Below are 15,938 nucleotides of genomic sequence, written 5' to 3'. Positions count from 1 at the left end.
TGTACAGGATTTATGAACGTCTTTTCCAAAACATCCAAACTCAGACTTACCCCCTCTTATACTAAGATGTGCTAACATGCATGCGTTGGCGTCTAGCATGTGCTAAATTGATTAGCGCGTGGTATTCGGTTAGTGCACCATAGTGAAAGAGGGCCATAGACATCCTATCAAGTATGCTCCTCTGTATCATGTTGGTCCTATTACTAGAATTCAAATGTCCGTCTCTAACTTTATTTCATTGATTGTACTTATGCTTTTATTTGGTCGTTGCTCTTAACAAAATTATAAGCTTTTAAATCAAGTTGTTCCTGCTGTACACTGCCTTGGGTGAATCTCTTCATAAAGTTGGTTTGTAAATCCCAGTCAAACAATCGATAAATGCTAATATTTTCATGTTGGCATCGTGAATAAGGTTTCTAAAATAACCCCTATAAACTTGTTTAAAAATATTTATTTAAACACCGGCTTGAGTTTTTGAAAGGAGATGCGCTCCCCACGGGTATCACAAATGAAGAAAACGAGAAGCGAGATACTTTATTCCTTTGTGCTTTTGAAAGACAGCAATGAAAAATAACTGGTTATCCAAGCAGTGGCATAGTAGCATAGTAAGGCCTGGCGCCGGCCTGCGTCAAAAACCACCTTTGCGGTCTTGTAAAAGGGGGAGGGAATGCAAGGAAGCACCCATTTTCAATCATCACACTTGTCCATTATAGTCTACTGTAGAAGGATTTATGGTTCACTTAGCCTACACTACGGACACATTAGCGTTTAGCGCAGGCTAAAATGTAGTAAGCGGGGGCAGTCTGCCCTGGGCACTGTGTTGGGGTAGGGGCGCCGACCCTTCTCCTCCTTCTTTGCCCTGCCTCTTCCCACTCCCCTCCCTCGTCGTGCACCACCCGCCTTCCCTTCCCCCGTACCGCTAGGTTTTTTTTCACCGCCACGAACAACCGCGTCGTCTCTCCCGCTGATGCCACTTCCGGGTGCCGCACATAGGAAGTGATGTCGGCGAGAGAGACGACGCGGTCACGAGGAGCACATTGACGTTTTTTTGTTCATGGTGGTGAACAACTAAAAGTACAGGGGAAGGGAGGGTGTGCAGTGGGGGGGGGGGCGAAGATGATGGTGGGGGAGGGGTACCACCGCCACAGACGCCTCGCTACATCACTGTATCCAAGTTCTAGTGCAGTAGGTTTACCGCTTGTTTGGCTCAATATTTTGCTGCAACTTTTGCTAGATTTCCAGGCACAACACTTGGAAATGTTTATTTGCGTTGTTAACATTTTGCAAACTGGGCTGTTTTCAAGACTGCTAGCATTCCCCCGCATTCTAAATATTTCATTCTCTTGGGCAGCATGAGATAAGCGTAATGAGATTCTGCTGCCAGATTCCATAGGTGTCAAAATAAAAGTCCTGAAGTTATTACTGCACAGGCATGCTATTAAAATTAGAGAAGAAATGAGAGCCGAAGAATCTATATTTCACTATAGCCTCTTTGTAAGGGGTAGTTTTTTTTGCATTTCCATTAACTTTTTGTCTAAGATTTCAAACTGCAAATTGTTGCCACACAGCTCAAAACGAAGTAGGGGTGACTTAGTTTCTTTGTATTATCTGTCATAATCAGTGTGGAGGCAAAGGCGGCGGCAAAAAGGCGAACAGAATGCTAGGAATGATTAAGAAGGGGATCACAGAGAAGGTTATCATGCCGCTGTACCGGGCCATGGTACGCCCCCACCTGGAATACTGCGTCCAGCACTGGTCGCCGTACATGAAGGACACAGTACTACTCGAAAGGGTCCAGAGAAGAGCAACCAAAATGGTTAAGGGGCTTGAGGAGTTGCCGTACAGTGAGAGGTTAGAGAAACTGGGCCTCTTGTCCCTTGAAAAGAGGAGACGGAGAGGGGACGTGATCGAAACATTCAAGATAATGAAGGGAATAGACTTAGTAGATAAAGACAGGTTGTTCACCCTCTCCAAGGTAAAAAGAACGAGAGGGCACTCTCTAAAGTTAAAAGGGTCAGATTCCGTACAAACGTAAGGAAGTTTTTCTTCACCCAGAGAGTGGTAGAAACCTGGAATGCTCTTCCAGAAGCTGTTATAGGGGGAAAGATCCTTCAGGGATTCAAGACAAAGTTAGACAAGTTCCTGCTGAACCAGAATGTACGCAGATAAGGCTAGTCTCAGTTAGGGCACTGGTCTTTGACCTAAGGGCCGCCGTGGGAGCGGACTGCTGGGCACGATGGACCACTGGTCTGACCCAGCAGCAGCAATTCTTATGTTCTTATAGTGGACATGATCGAAACATTCAAGATACTGAAGGGAATAGACTTGGTAGATAAAGACAGACTGTTCACCCTCTCCAAGGTAGGGAGAACGAGAGGGCACTCTCTAAAGTTAAAAGGGAATAGATTCCGTACAAACGTAAGGAAGTTCTTCTTCACCCAGAGGGTGGTAGAAAACAGTCTCTTCACAAAGAATCCTGTAGTTCAAGTTTCAAGTTTAATAAAAAATTTTGATCAAATCGCCATTTCAAAAAAATTCAGAGCAATGTACAATATAATGTGGGGAAGACAGACAAAACAATTAAGAACATTAACCGGAACAATCATGACTTATTAGATACGAAAGGGATGCGGGGAGAACTACAATTGTAATAGGAAAGAGAACAATTAACGGACAGAACATGAGGACAGGAAAAATGAATAAGCAGAGCCTCGTAGGAATCCTATCTGTCGAATGCGTCTTTATGCAGAAAGCTTTTTAGTGATCCTTTAAATTTATCTAACGACTTAAGAACATAAGAACATAAGAACTGCCTTCTCCGGATCAGACCTTCGGTCCATCAAGTCCGGCGATCCGCACACGCGGAGGCCCTGCCAGGTGTACACCTGGCTTAATTTATAGTCCACCATATCCTTATATGCCTCTCTTAAGGAGATATGCATCTAGTTTGCTCTTGAAGCCTAGGACGGTCGATTCCGTCATAATCTCCTCTGGGAGGGCATTCCAGGTGTCAACCACTCTCTGAGTGAAGCAGAACTTCCTGACATTAGTCCTGAACCTGTCCCCCCTTAGCTTCATTACATGTCCTCTAGTCCGTGTCAAATTGGACAATGTAAATAATCTTCTCTGCTCTATTTTGTCGATTCCTTTCAGTATTTTGAAGGTCTCGATCATATCCCCACACAGTCTCCTTTTCTCAAGGGAGAACAATCCTAGTGTTATAAGTCTGTCCTCGTATTCCAGTTTCTCCATACCCTTCACCAGTTTTGTTGCTCGTCTCTGCACCCTCTCCAGCAGTTTTATATCCTTCTTTAGGTAGGGAGACCAATGTTGGCGCAGTATTCCAAGTGTGGTCTGACCATTGCCCTATAAAGCGGCATTATAACTTTCTCCGATCTACTCGAGATTCCTTTCTTTATCATGCCCAACATTCTATTTGCCTTCTTTGCCGCTGCCGCACATTGTGCCGACGGCTTCAGGGTCCTATCTATCAGTACACCCAGGTCCTTTTCTTGTTCACTCTTCCCCAGAGTGCACCTGACATTGTATACTCGTATTCCTTATTTTTATTGCCTAAATGCATTACCTTGCATTTCTCCACATTGAACTTCATCTGCCATTTCTCCGCCCATGTTTCTTTTTTTTTTTTTTTTTTCATTTTATTTATTTATTTTAGGCAAAAAACATTGCAATCCCTAAAACCATAACTTCAAAAATGTGCACACTGCTGTAACTTTTGGCAATAATCATATTCTTATTTTTTTATATTCAGGCGATAGTGTTTGTCTGTTCTGTCACATCAAAATCTAATCTAAATAAAAATATACATTACGGTGCACAGTATTTCTTATAACCAACACAGAAAGGTCTGCCATCTTAAACTGGTACTAGCAAAAATCACACACCCACAGCTATATAAAAGAATTCTAATGTCTCATAAAGCCAAAAGATATCCTAAACTATTCATAAATTGTTTATGTAAATCAGAAAACTAGTTTTTGGCTCCTACAACCACAGATCTATCTAGCTAAGTTATCATACAGATTGTTGTTTTGTGTGTGTGTGGGGGTTCTTATTCAAACTCATTTAACATTGATTCTCCATAATTACCCAAATAAAGATTGCATTGCATTGTATTGTATTGGCTTCTGCAAGTCTCTCTGGAGTTTCTCTCTATCATCCTGCGATCTGATTGCCCGGCATAGTTTTGTATCGTCTGCAAACTTGATGATCTCACTGGATGTTCCTTCCTCCAGGTCATTGATATAAATATTAAAAAGGATCGGCCCAAGTACCGAGCCCTGGGGTACACCACTAGTCACTTTCTCCCAGTCGGAGAACTTCCCATTTATGCCCACTCTCTGCTTTCGGTTTTCCAGCCATTTGCCTATCCACCTTTGTATATCCCCCTCTATGCCATGGCTTTGTAGTTTCCTGAGAAGTCTTTCGTGTGGAACTTTGTCGAACGCTTTCTGGAAGTCCAAGTATATTATGTCCAGTGTTCCCGCTAAGCTGCGTTGACGTGCGCACGCGCACAAAATATTACCTCGCAGCGCACAAGTTTCTCGTCGCAGCGCACACAGTGTAGAGCACAGTTCTTCAACCGCCGGTCCGCAAACAAAATCTTGCCGGTCCACGAAGGATTCGGTCCCCGCCGCAACGAAAGGCCGGCGTCAGCTGACTTGCAACTTCCTGTTGCAGTCGCTGTGCCGGGACTCCTGCCTTCGCCGGGACTCCTGCCTTCCACCGCGTTTGCCTCCTGCCTTGTCTCCGCACCTCCAGACCAGCAGCGGCAGCTGTGTATGCTTTTAACTTCGGCACAGAGCTGCCCCTAATCAATAGTTTAGCGCGGTTTCATAAGGCAGCCTCGGGGCCTTTGCTAGGCCGGCCCACATCGCATCATCGAAGCGGGCCGGCTATCAAAGGCCCCGAGGCTGCCTCATGAAACCGCGCTAAACTATTGATTAGGGGCAGCTCTGTGCCGAAGTTAAAAGCATACAGAGCTGCCGCTGCTGGTCTGAACTCTTGGGCCGCTGAAGGAGGGCAAAAAGCAGCTGTCCTGGAGGTTTCCCTTCCTCTCGCCTTTACAGGTTCCTTTTTTCCACCTTTTTTTTTTCCTTCAAACGGCAACGGGCCCCAGCATCGACATCAATCAAGTAAGTTCCACTGTCAATCAAGCGGTTCTGCTCGGCCAAAGCTTCCCCTGTGACATGAGCCACCCTCAGGGGAAAGAAAGTGACCCACAAAGGTGAGGGGAAGGGGGGCAGATGATGGAAGTTGGGGGGGGGGGAGAGAGAGAGAGAAGGGGCAGATGATGGAATGGAGGAGATGAGAGAGAGAGAGAAGGGGACAGATGATGGAAGTGAGAAGAAGGGAGAGAGAGCAGAAGGCAGATGGATGTCAGTTGAGAAGGGAGAGCAGATGCTGAATGGAAGTGGGGAAAGAACACATACTGGATGGAAGGAGGAGATAAATAAAGGGGGAAGAAAATAGTAAGATAATGGAGGGGTGAGGGAAAGGGGTGACAAGCTGTGTGTAGACACAGTGAAAAGAGGGAAACGGGACTAAATAGTAAGAAAGAATTTAATTTAGATGGAGGCAGAAAATAGAGAAGGAAGACCAGAGAAGAAAAGGGAAGAGAGAGCAGAGAATGATCAGATCTGAGTGGAGGAAATGAGAAGAGAGATATGCTAAAAACCACAGGGGGGAGGGAAGGATAGAGATGCCAGACCATGAGGGGAACAGAAGGAAGATGATGGATGCTAGACCAAATTGGGGGGTGGGGGGGGGGCAGGAGGAGAGATGGCAGGGAAAGACAGACAGTGAATGGAAGGGGCAGATGCTGGACTGAAGAGACAGAGAAGGTTATCATGCTGCTGTACCGGGCCATGGTACGCCCTCACCTGGAGTACTGCGTCCAGCACTGGTACTTTAAGAAGGACACGGTACTACTCGAAAGGATCCAGAGAAGAGCAACTAAAATGGTTAAGGGGCTGGAGGAGTTGCCGTACAGCGAAAGATTAGAGAAACTGGGCCTCTTCTCCCTTGAGCAGAGGAGATTGAGAGGGGACATGATAGAAACATTCAAGGTACTGAAGGGAATAGACTTAGTAGCTAAGGCAGGGAGAACGAGAGGGCACTCTCTAAAGTTGAAAGGGGATAGATTCCATACAAACGTAAGGAAGTTCTGTGGTAGAAAGCAACATATTTATTTGGCTCATAACTTGCTGGCGCCCGATATTTTTAGCTCACAGTGAAAAAAGTTTGCTCACAACACCCGCCCGCTTAGAGGGAACACTGATTATGTCCACCGGCTTCCCACTATCAATTTGCTCGTTCACGGTCTCAAAAAATTGGAGTAAATTCGTCAAACATGATTTCCCTTTCCTGAATCCATGTTGACTGGGTTTCATCAAGTCATGTGCGTCCAAGTGCCGGACTATGCTATCCTTGATCAGTGCTTCAACCATCTTGCCAGGGACAGACGTAAGACTCACAGGTCTATAGTTGCCCGGTTCCCCTCTCGATCCTTTTTTGAAAATTGGGGTGACGTTCGCTATCCTCCAGTCGTCCGGTATCTGTCCAGTTCTGATTGTCAGGTTTGCAAGTTTTTGCAATAACTCTCCGATTTCAACCTTCAATTCCTTTAAGACTCTCGGATGAATCCCATCCGGTCCAGGGGATTTGTCACTTTTAAGTTTGTCGATCTGATAGTATATCTGGTCTAAGTCCACTTCAACTGTGGTGAGGCTGTCTTCTATTTCTCCTGCAAACACTTTCTCCGCTTCAGGTATTGTTGAGGTGTCCTCCTTCGTAAAGACGGACGCAAAGAAGGAATTTAGTTTGTCTGCGATTTGTTTATCTTCCTTGATGTACCCTTTTCTTCCCTGGTCGTCCAGGGGTCCCACTGCCTCTTTTGCAGGTTTTTTCCCTTTCACGTATCTAAAGAAGGGCTTGAAGTTTTTGGCCTCCTGGGCTATTTTTTCCTCATATTCCTGTTTTGCATCCCTCACCGCCTTGTGACATTTCTTCTGATCATCTTTATGTTTGTTCCAGGCTTCGGTTGTCTTTATGCATTTCCATTTTTTGAAAGAGTCCTTCTTTTCTTTTATGGCTTCCTTCACCTGTATGGTAAGGCATGCCGGTTCTCTTTTGCTCTTTGTTCTCCGATCTTTGGAAATCCTCGGAATGTAGAGATCTTGTGCTTCTGTGATAGTATTTTTCAGTAGGGTCCATGCCTGATCAACCGTTTCAAGTTTGTCCACCATCTTCTCGAGTCGTTTTTCTACCATGGCTCTCATGCTATCGTATTTACCCTTTTTAAAGTTCAAGGTGGTGGTTAAGGTTTTGGCATGTTTCCCTTTCCCGATGTCAAGTTTAAAGTTGATTACATTGTGATCACTCGTTCCCAGTGGAACCATGACTTCCACTTCTGTTATCGGTCCCGTGAGGCCATTTAGGACCAAGTCCAAGGTGGCGTTGCCTCTTGTCGGCTCTTTTACCATTTGTTCCAGGAAGCAATCCCCTAGCACCTCCAGGAACTTGGCTTCCTTGCCGCAGTTGGAGGTTGCTAGTTTCCAGTCTATCCCTGGGAAATTGAAGTCTCCCAATATAATTACATTGCCTGTCTTGCATTCTTGTTTGATTTCCTCCATCATTTCTGAGTCAGTTTCCTCCGCCTGTCCTGGTGGACGATAGTAAAGGCCAATTTTCGTATCTGCGCCATATTGACCAGGAATTTTGATCCAGAGTGACTCAAGCTTCTCTTCCCTCAGTCCTTTCGGCAGTGAATTCAAGGTTTGTGGAGCTACAGCTGAAAAGATAGTATCCCTCCAGGCATTAATGCATCTTAAAGATGGGATGGACGGGAGGTTTTTGTCATCGGATCTCAATGCTCTTGAAGGTGCGTAGGGAATAGGTAATCTCTCTAGGAATAAGGGGTGCGTGCTGCTCAAAATTACTGTTTTTAGGGCTCCAACGGGGGAGGCGTGGGGGGAACCCCCCACTTTACTTAATAGACATCGCGCCGCGTTGTGGGGGGTTTGGGGGTTGTAACCCCCCATATTTTAATGAAAACTTCACTTTTTCCCTGTTTTTAGGGAAAAAGTTAAGTTTACAGTAAAATGTGGAGGGTTACAACCCCCCAAATCCCCCATAACGCTGGCGCGATGTCTATTAAGTAAAGTGGGGGGGTTCCCCAACAAAACCCCCCGTCGGAGCCCCTAAAAACTGTAATTTTCTTCAGCGCACGCCTCCGTCTTGCGCTCAGTTGTCGGCGCACGCCTTTGTCTTTCGCACCGTTGTCTATGAACCCTTTCCTTTGCTAGATCAGTTTTAAAATTGTAAACCTCTTTGATTGTTTTTATTGAAAGTAGAATATCAAGTGTAAAGCAGCATAAACTACTTGTCCAAGATGACAAGGAGATGCAGTAGAACAAGGTCTGTTCTTCCCTGGTTCTTTTCTCAATGATCTAACCCAGTGTTTTTCAACCTTTTTACACTTATGGACTGGCAGAAATAAAAAAAATTATTTTGTGGACCGGCATCAGTCTGTGGACCGGCAGTTGAAGAACACTGGGCTAAGTCGTGGGCCAGACTCCACCCATCTCTACCCAATGTCCACCCCAGACCCCGCCCCCCCATAATAGTCCTAATTGCACCTTGCACGTCCCTTGCCTCATCTGGAAGCCTTCCCTCTGACGTTGCAACGTCAGAGAGAAGGCTTCCGGTTCAGGCGCAGGATGTCCATAGGAGCCACTGCCCGTGGCTTTGTGCACTAAGTTAGGAAGAGGGAGCTGGCTCGAAGATAACGCCGCATCGATCACACCGTGGACCGGCGGTTGAAGAACACTGTTTTGGGCCTGATGCACCTGCTGGCCCTGTGGACCGGCAGGAAATTTCTGTGGGCCAGCACTGGTCCATGGACCGGTGGTTGAAGAACACTGATCTAACCAATTCACTATCAAAAGAAGAGTAGAGCTTATATAAAATTGCAGGGTTGTTGTGGTTTTGGTTTTTTTTAATCTTTATTAAAAGTTCCAAACTACCATTGTGCAAACAAACAATTTCAATATACATAATATTACACGAAATGAACATTAAACTTATAGACATTAATGCACAACTATTCCCCTCCCAAATAATCATAAAAAGTACATACCTACAGGAAACCATCCATATATTCCCCGAATGAAATTCCAATGCAAAACCCTCCCCTCTCCCTCCCACCCTGGATGTGTATGCTTAAGGGTCAATAAAATAAAATCAGTTATCATTCCTTAAAGAACTTAGGGCTCCTTTTACGAAGCTTTAATGCACGCAACTTTTAATCGCGCGCTAACCCCCGCACTAGCCAATAAAACTACCGCCTGCTCAAGAGGAGGCGGTAGCAGCTAGCGTGGCCGGCAGTTTAGCGTGCGCTATTATGCACGTTAAACCGCGGCTTCGTAAAAGGAGCCCTTAGTCAATGGTTCCCAAACATCCATAAATTTCTTATACCGTCCCTGTTGTACGGCCATTGAACGTTCCATTTTAAAAGTATAACAGAGAGATTCCCACCAGAAAGTGTCATTTAACCTATCCCAGTTCTTCCAATTCTTCAAAATGAGTTGTATGGCAACCCCTGTCATTATAAAGAGTTTATTATTTTGAAATGATATTTGACTTTTTGCTAATCTAATCTAATCCTTAGGTTTGTATACCACATCATCTCCACGTTCGTAGAGCTCGACGCGGTTTACAGTAGGAGAAATAGGAAGGAACTACAACAGAGGGTTAGAGGTAGAAGTGTGAAGAAAATTTAGAGGACTTGGGATGCCAAGATATAAGAGTTTCCTTGATTCCTAAATTGGAGGGAGACTTACATTTTTTGAGAAAAGCCAGGTTTTCAGATGTTTGCGGAAAACTTGGAGAGAGCTCAAGTTCCGAAGGTTGTTCCAGAGCTCAGTGATTTTGAAGTGGAGGGAGGTCCCTAGCTTTCCTGTGTGGGAAATGCCTTTTAGCGAGGGGAAGGATAGTTTTAATTTGTGGGAGGATCTGGTGGTATTAGGGTTTGAGGAATTCCAAGAAAGAGGGATAAAGGGAGGGAGGATAGCATAAAGGATTTTGAAAGTTAAACAGGCGCATTTATAGTGGACCCTGGCGATTATCGGAAGCCAGTGGAGCTTGGCCAGGAGCGGGGAGACATGGTCAAATTTACTTTTAGCGAAGATGAGCTTGGCCGCGGCATTCTGAATCCGTTGGAGTCTGTGGAGGTTTTTCTTAGTTAGGCTTAAGTAGATAGAGTTGCAATAGTCCAATCTGGAGAGGATGATGGATTGGACAAGGAGGGTAAAATGTTTTTGATGGAAGCAGGATCTAACTTTCCTCAGCATGTGAAGGCTGAAAAAGCATTTTTTTTACCAAGGATTGGAGGTGGTCATTGAAGGACAATGTGGAATCAATGATGATGCTCTCATTAACGTACCAAGCAGGATGGTTATCGTACGTCAATGCCACTGGATTTTCTAATATTTTGTTCACTTGATCCCAAATGGATCTCCAAAATTTAAGTATCAAGGGACAACAGTATTTTTTTTTTTTTTTTAAATAATGAGCTTAAATTAAAGAGCACTAAAGGGAAAATTCTATAAGAAGCGCCCAAAAGTTAGACGCCTGATTAGGCGCTGTTCAGCGCGATTCAAGTAAAATTGGGCGCTGTTTAGCGAATCACGCTGAGCGGCGCCAATTTTGGAGGCGCCCAAGAAATAGGCCGGCTCTGGGCACGACTAAAAGTTAGACACCTAGCTGAGCGCTTAAGCACGCTTAAGAGCAGCGATTCTGCAACAAGGCGCCTAACATGTAGCCACGCCCACGCCTAACGTGCATAGCGCCTATTTTTTTGAAGGCCGCCTAAATTTTTAGAGGCACCTTGTTACAGAATCGAGCTTTCTTGATAGGCGCCTTTGATTCAATCAGTGCTGATTAAAAAGCTTAATTGAGCTTGTTATTCAATTTGGATTGGCGCCTCCAAAAAAGGTGCCTAGCTTTAGGCGCTGGTTACGGAATTTGGGCCTAAGTCTGAAACCATGTTTTTCCCAAACCAGACATCTCTTCCTACATTACGCAAGCTCACTATTAAGGGAATTCATCTCTCCTTCAAGGGCTCTGCTATGATTCTTGGGGTCACTCTGATCCATCAGGCAAAGTTCTGTACTCGTGTTTCTTATGTAATGCCCTCCAATTTCTTCACTTTCAGACAAATTTGTTTGATACATTCCCTACTTGGCCTCTCATCCTTATATCTCCGAACTAAGTTGTGGCCCTGGAGTGCTTATAAAGGATGGTGTGGTATACTCGGGGCAATTAAAATAACAGATGGGGGACAAGCCAGAGAAGCTCGGGGAAAGAAGGAACCATCCTTGAAGACTTGAAGTGGTCCAGAGGAGGGTGATGAAAATGGTAAGAGGTTTGTGCCAAAAGACATATGAGGAGAGAGTGGAAGCTCGGAATATGTATACCCTAGAGCAGGGGTCTCAAAGTATCTCCTTGAGGGCCACAATCCAGTAGGGTTTTCAGGATTTCCCCAATGAATATGCATGAGATAGATTTGCATCTCAAGGAGGCAGTGCATGCAAACCCATCTCATACATATTCATGGTGGATACCCTGAAAACCTGACCTGGCTCCGGCTCTCGAGGACCGGAATTGCCCGCCTCTGTCCTAGCTCATGACCAGCTGTTCAGGACACAATATTTTGCAATGAGTTTCAGCCTGATTAGCGTTATCCTTCTTGAAACTTGTATTTACACCTTGGCGAGTGTTTAAGATTCTGAACTCCTCGAGCAACGTACAAATATGCTGTATTTTAGCTGATTGAGATGAATTATGGTGGCTCTATAATTAAGAGAGGTCACTTGGGTCTATTAGAGCATACTTTAACGCTTCATCATTCAGAATTCTCGTACAATCCCTAATACTAAGCCATCTCGATTGTTGTAACACCGCCCATCTGGCAATCTCCCAGAAGAACATGCAAAGACTGCAACTGGTGCAGAATGCGGTGGTCAGGTTGATCTTCAGGTTGAAGAAGTCCGATCACATAACCCCTTCCTACCGACTCCTGCACTGGCTGCCAGTGGAGGCACGTGCGAAGTTCAAGCTGGGATGCTTTTGCTTTAAGGTACTAACCGGTTTAGCCCCTCAATATATAAATGACCTCTTCCACTTCTCAACCAATAGACACAAGAGAGGTACACACCCAAAGTTCATCTCCCCACCGGTTAGAGGATGTAAATTTAAAAGACACCATCAACATCTTCTCTCTTACCAGGCGGCATTATGGGGCAAAGACTTGGAAAAACTAATTATAAATGCAAATAACTATGGTGAATTTAGGAAACACCTAAAGACAAACCTGTTCTTGAAATATCTAGGTAGCGAATCTACACAATCTCTCCCATCATATTCTCCCACCTCAATCCCCCCCATCACAACTGTTCCCTATGGCGGTATAGAAGAATAAAGTTATTATTATTATTATTATTAAACTGCTAGCCACTATTCTTCAACTATGTAAGTTCTACTCTATTTATAGAACCTTTCTAATCATTGTAAACTGCACAGAACTTCACGGTCCTGCGGTATATAAACTGTTATTATCCATAATAATAAAAGGCTACGCGCGGATGCGCTTTTCAAAAATCGTGATTCCTGGTGGCGTGAGGTGTGCTTCTGTGTCACACCTCACGTGCCTCCAGCGCTAGCTGGAGGCACTTGTTCCAGAGACTCCTCCCTCCCGCTGCCGCTGCTCTTCAAAGCGGCCTGCTGAGGTTCGCCAGCCCGCTGTAGCGAACCTCGCAGGCCGCTCTCCACCTTCCCGATGCAGATAAAAAAAGGAAATCCAGGTAGGACGGAGGCTGCGATCGGCAGCGACTGCTGCTACTCCTCCAGCCGCCTAGCTCCTCTCCGCCGGCCCCGAACGGCAGCCCCCTCCACCCCGTCCTGATCATGAGGGAGACCGTGCAAGGGGAAGGGGAAAGGGAGGAAGCGTCTCTAGCACCCGTTAATGTAACGGGCTTAAAGAGCTAGTTATTATTATATTATTATTACTTATATCAAGATCACTGCCAATGCAGCACACAAACTTAAATATGATATAAAATCTGCAGGATCAGTTATCACATTCCATCAGAACCCCTCCCCCCCCCAAAAAAAAAAAACACACCCCAACAAAAAACACCATGACCTACAAGTTCACATTGTCATTTTCCTCTGACTCTAAAATGTCTTCCCTCCTTGAATTGCTGCTGTAGAATAATGAAATGCTCCCATTTGTGTGACAGCGATGACTTTAAAGACTTCCTTGTGGCTCATTACTTTTATTTTCCTGCTCCGTCCTGACATTTTATTGCCATTCGGTACTTTGTAGTACAGTAATAATTAGGTGTGTCTGTGCAGAAATGTGACTTGGCCTTCAGAACAGAGCGATGATAACTCATATTCTGTAGGGAAATCTTGTTTTTATTTAATCCAGCAAATAATATTTACTTTCTTTTCTTGATAGGATCAAAAACTGTGAAAGACAGACATAAAAGTGCATTGGGTTCAAAGATGGCCACAGTTGTGATGTTAGCTCTTATCTTTAACCAAGGAAAATCTGTACATAAGAATAGCCTTACTGGGTCAGAACAATGGTCCATCAAGCCCAGTAGCCAGTTCTCACGGTGGCCAATCCAGGTGCCTAGTACCCGGCCAAAACCCAAGGAGTAGCAACATTCCATTATCTCAGAGTAAGCAAGATTACGGAACCCCAGATAGTAGCAACATTCCATACAGAATTCCCAAAGAGTCGCAAGATTCTAGATTCCCAGAGAGTTGCAACATTCCATTATCTCAGAGTAAGCAAGATTCCGGAACCCCAGATAGTAGCAACATTCCATACAGAATCCCCAAAGAGTAGCAAGATTCTAGAATCCCAGAGAGTTGCAACATTCCATTATCTCAGAGTAAGCAAGATTCCGGAACCCCAGATAGTAGCAACATTCCATACAGAATCCCCAAAGAGTAGCAAGATTCTAGAATCCCAGAGAGTAGCAACATTCCATGCTACTGATCCAGGGCAAGCAGTGGCTTCCCCCATGTCTTTCTCAATAACAGACTTGGACTTTTCCTCCAGGAAATTGTCCAAACCTTTTTTTAAACCCAGCTACACTAACTGCTTTTATCATACAATCAGTAGCAAATTCCAGAGCTCAAATAAGCAATTAATTTGTTCTAAGTGTATTGCTTAAAAAATCTTCCCTTTCCATTCCACTTGTGATTTTGTAGACCTCTGCCATAGATGTCCATGTAAATTATAGAATAGCTCTTAGGCAGAACATTAGAACATAAGAATAACCTTACTAGGTCAGACCAATGGTCCATCTAACCCAGTAGCCCATCCTCACAGTGGCCAATCCAGGTCACTAGTACCTGGCCAAAACCCAAGGAGTAGCAACATCCCATTATCTCAGAGTAAGCAAGATTCCGGAACCCCAAATAGTAGCAACATTCCATACAGAATTCCCAAAGAGCAGCCAGATTCTAGAATCCCAGAGAGTAGCAACATTCCATGCTACCGATCCAGGGCAAGAGCAGCTTCCCCCATGTCTGTCTCAATAACAGACTATGAACTTTTCCTCCAGGAACTTGTCCAAACATTTCTTTAAACCAGCTACGCTGTCCGCTCTTACCACAATTTGGTTTGTCGGCCAAATTTTGAGTGCCATTTACTGAATCCACTCCTCAATCAATTAGTAGTAACATGCAGCTAAAATGAAATTGTAAAACTTTCTTGACATTAGCTTGCTTAGGAGCCGAAAAATATATGTTATACATTTGGAGGAAAGGTCCCGTGGGGAACACCCCCCCCCCAAAAAAAAAAAAAAAAAAGCTTTATTCGGTCTATTTATATTCTTTTATTCCTGCATCAGCTGATTAATGACATTTCACATTTGCCATGCTGTTCTGACATGTAAATGTGCTTAACAGATTGTGAAACCCTTTGCACAATATTTATAATTGCTATTGATTGTGTTATCAAGAAAGTGCTATAGGAAAATGGAAAAGAACATTTGCTCTTGTTGAGATACAGTAAAATGGTATCTGGGAGCTGCTCAAGTAATCCACGTGCTGTATTATTAGCACGCTGGATCAGTGCGCTCTTGCTACAAAATTGCTTCTAAGTAGATTACTGTATTTCAAAACAACTACCAGCTGTTCCTTCTTCTTTACTTTCAGACTGAAAGTGTCTGCTTTTAACAACTCAGTGATGGAAAAAGCATCTTTCTGCCATCAAGTCTGCACCCTCTCTTCTGTTTCTATAACAACTCCCTACCTTCTCAGGTGCAGCTAGTTTTCGCAGAGCATAGGTTAAAAGCTCAACTCCAACTGTTACACTCAAGCAACCCTATCCGAGGGCTGCATATAGCAGAGCTGCAAAATCCCCAGCATTGCTGATGGTGCCCACACGTATGTAACAAACAGGCCTAAGAAATTCATGCATCTCTTACTGCAGTGCATGAAATTTCTATCCTGCTACATTTGCAATCGGTAATTTAGAGACACCTGTCATCACTCTCTATAAATCCACAAAATCAGAACTGTGTTTGAGATTACATCCCTTGTCCTATGCTACGCACACTTATCCCAAAAGAAAAATAAAATTGGAACGCGATAGTTATATAACCTTGAATTTCTATGTTTTACCTACATGCGAGCCGGTTGCCATGGAGATCTTATCTTTCCCGTGCTATCTACAGAGTGCACGCAGAGATACAATTCCTAAGTGCTACCACTCTTCAACATATGGCATAGTTATGAATCATACTGTATAAGGAACAAATACCATCTTGGTTGAGAAATAATGGCAATCATAGTCCTGAAAAGCACTCAGAAGAACTTTTTTGTAACTTGCCTGT

General features: G+C 44.3%; 1 long non-coding RNA gene across 3 annotated transcripts in view; it reads right to left on the bottom strand.

Annotated features, from left to right (window-relative positions):
• LOC117363212 overlaps positions 1–15,938 on the bottom strand; it is a 119,417-nt gene that overhangs the window by 44,521 nt on the left and 58,958 nt on the right. The window lies entirely within an intron of this gene.

This window comes from Geotrypetes seraphini, chromosome 6, assembly GCF_902459505.1.
Source record: "Geotrypetes seraphini chromosome 6, aGeoSer1.1, whole genome shotgun sequence".
Lineage (NCBI taxonomy): Eukaryota > Metazoa > Chordata > Amphibia > Gymnophiona > Dermophiidae > Geotrypetes > Geotrypetes seraphini.
The sequence above is the reverse complement of the archived record's forward strand: the minus strand, read 5'-3'. Positions and strand labels throughout refer to the sequence as shown.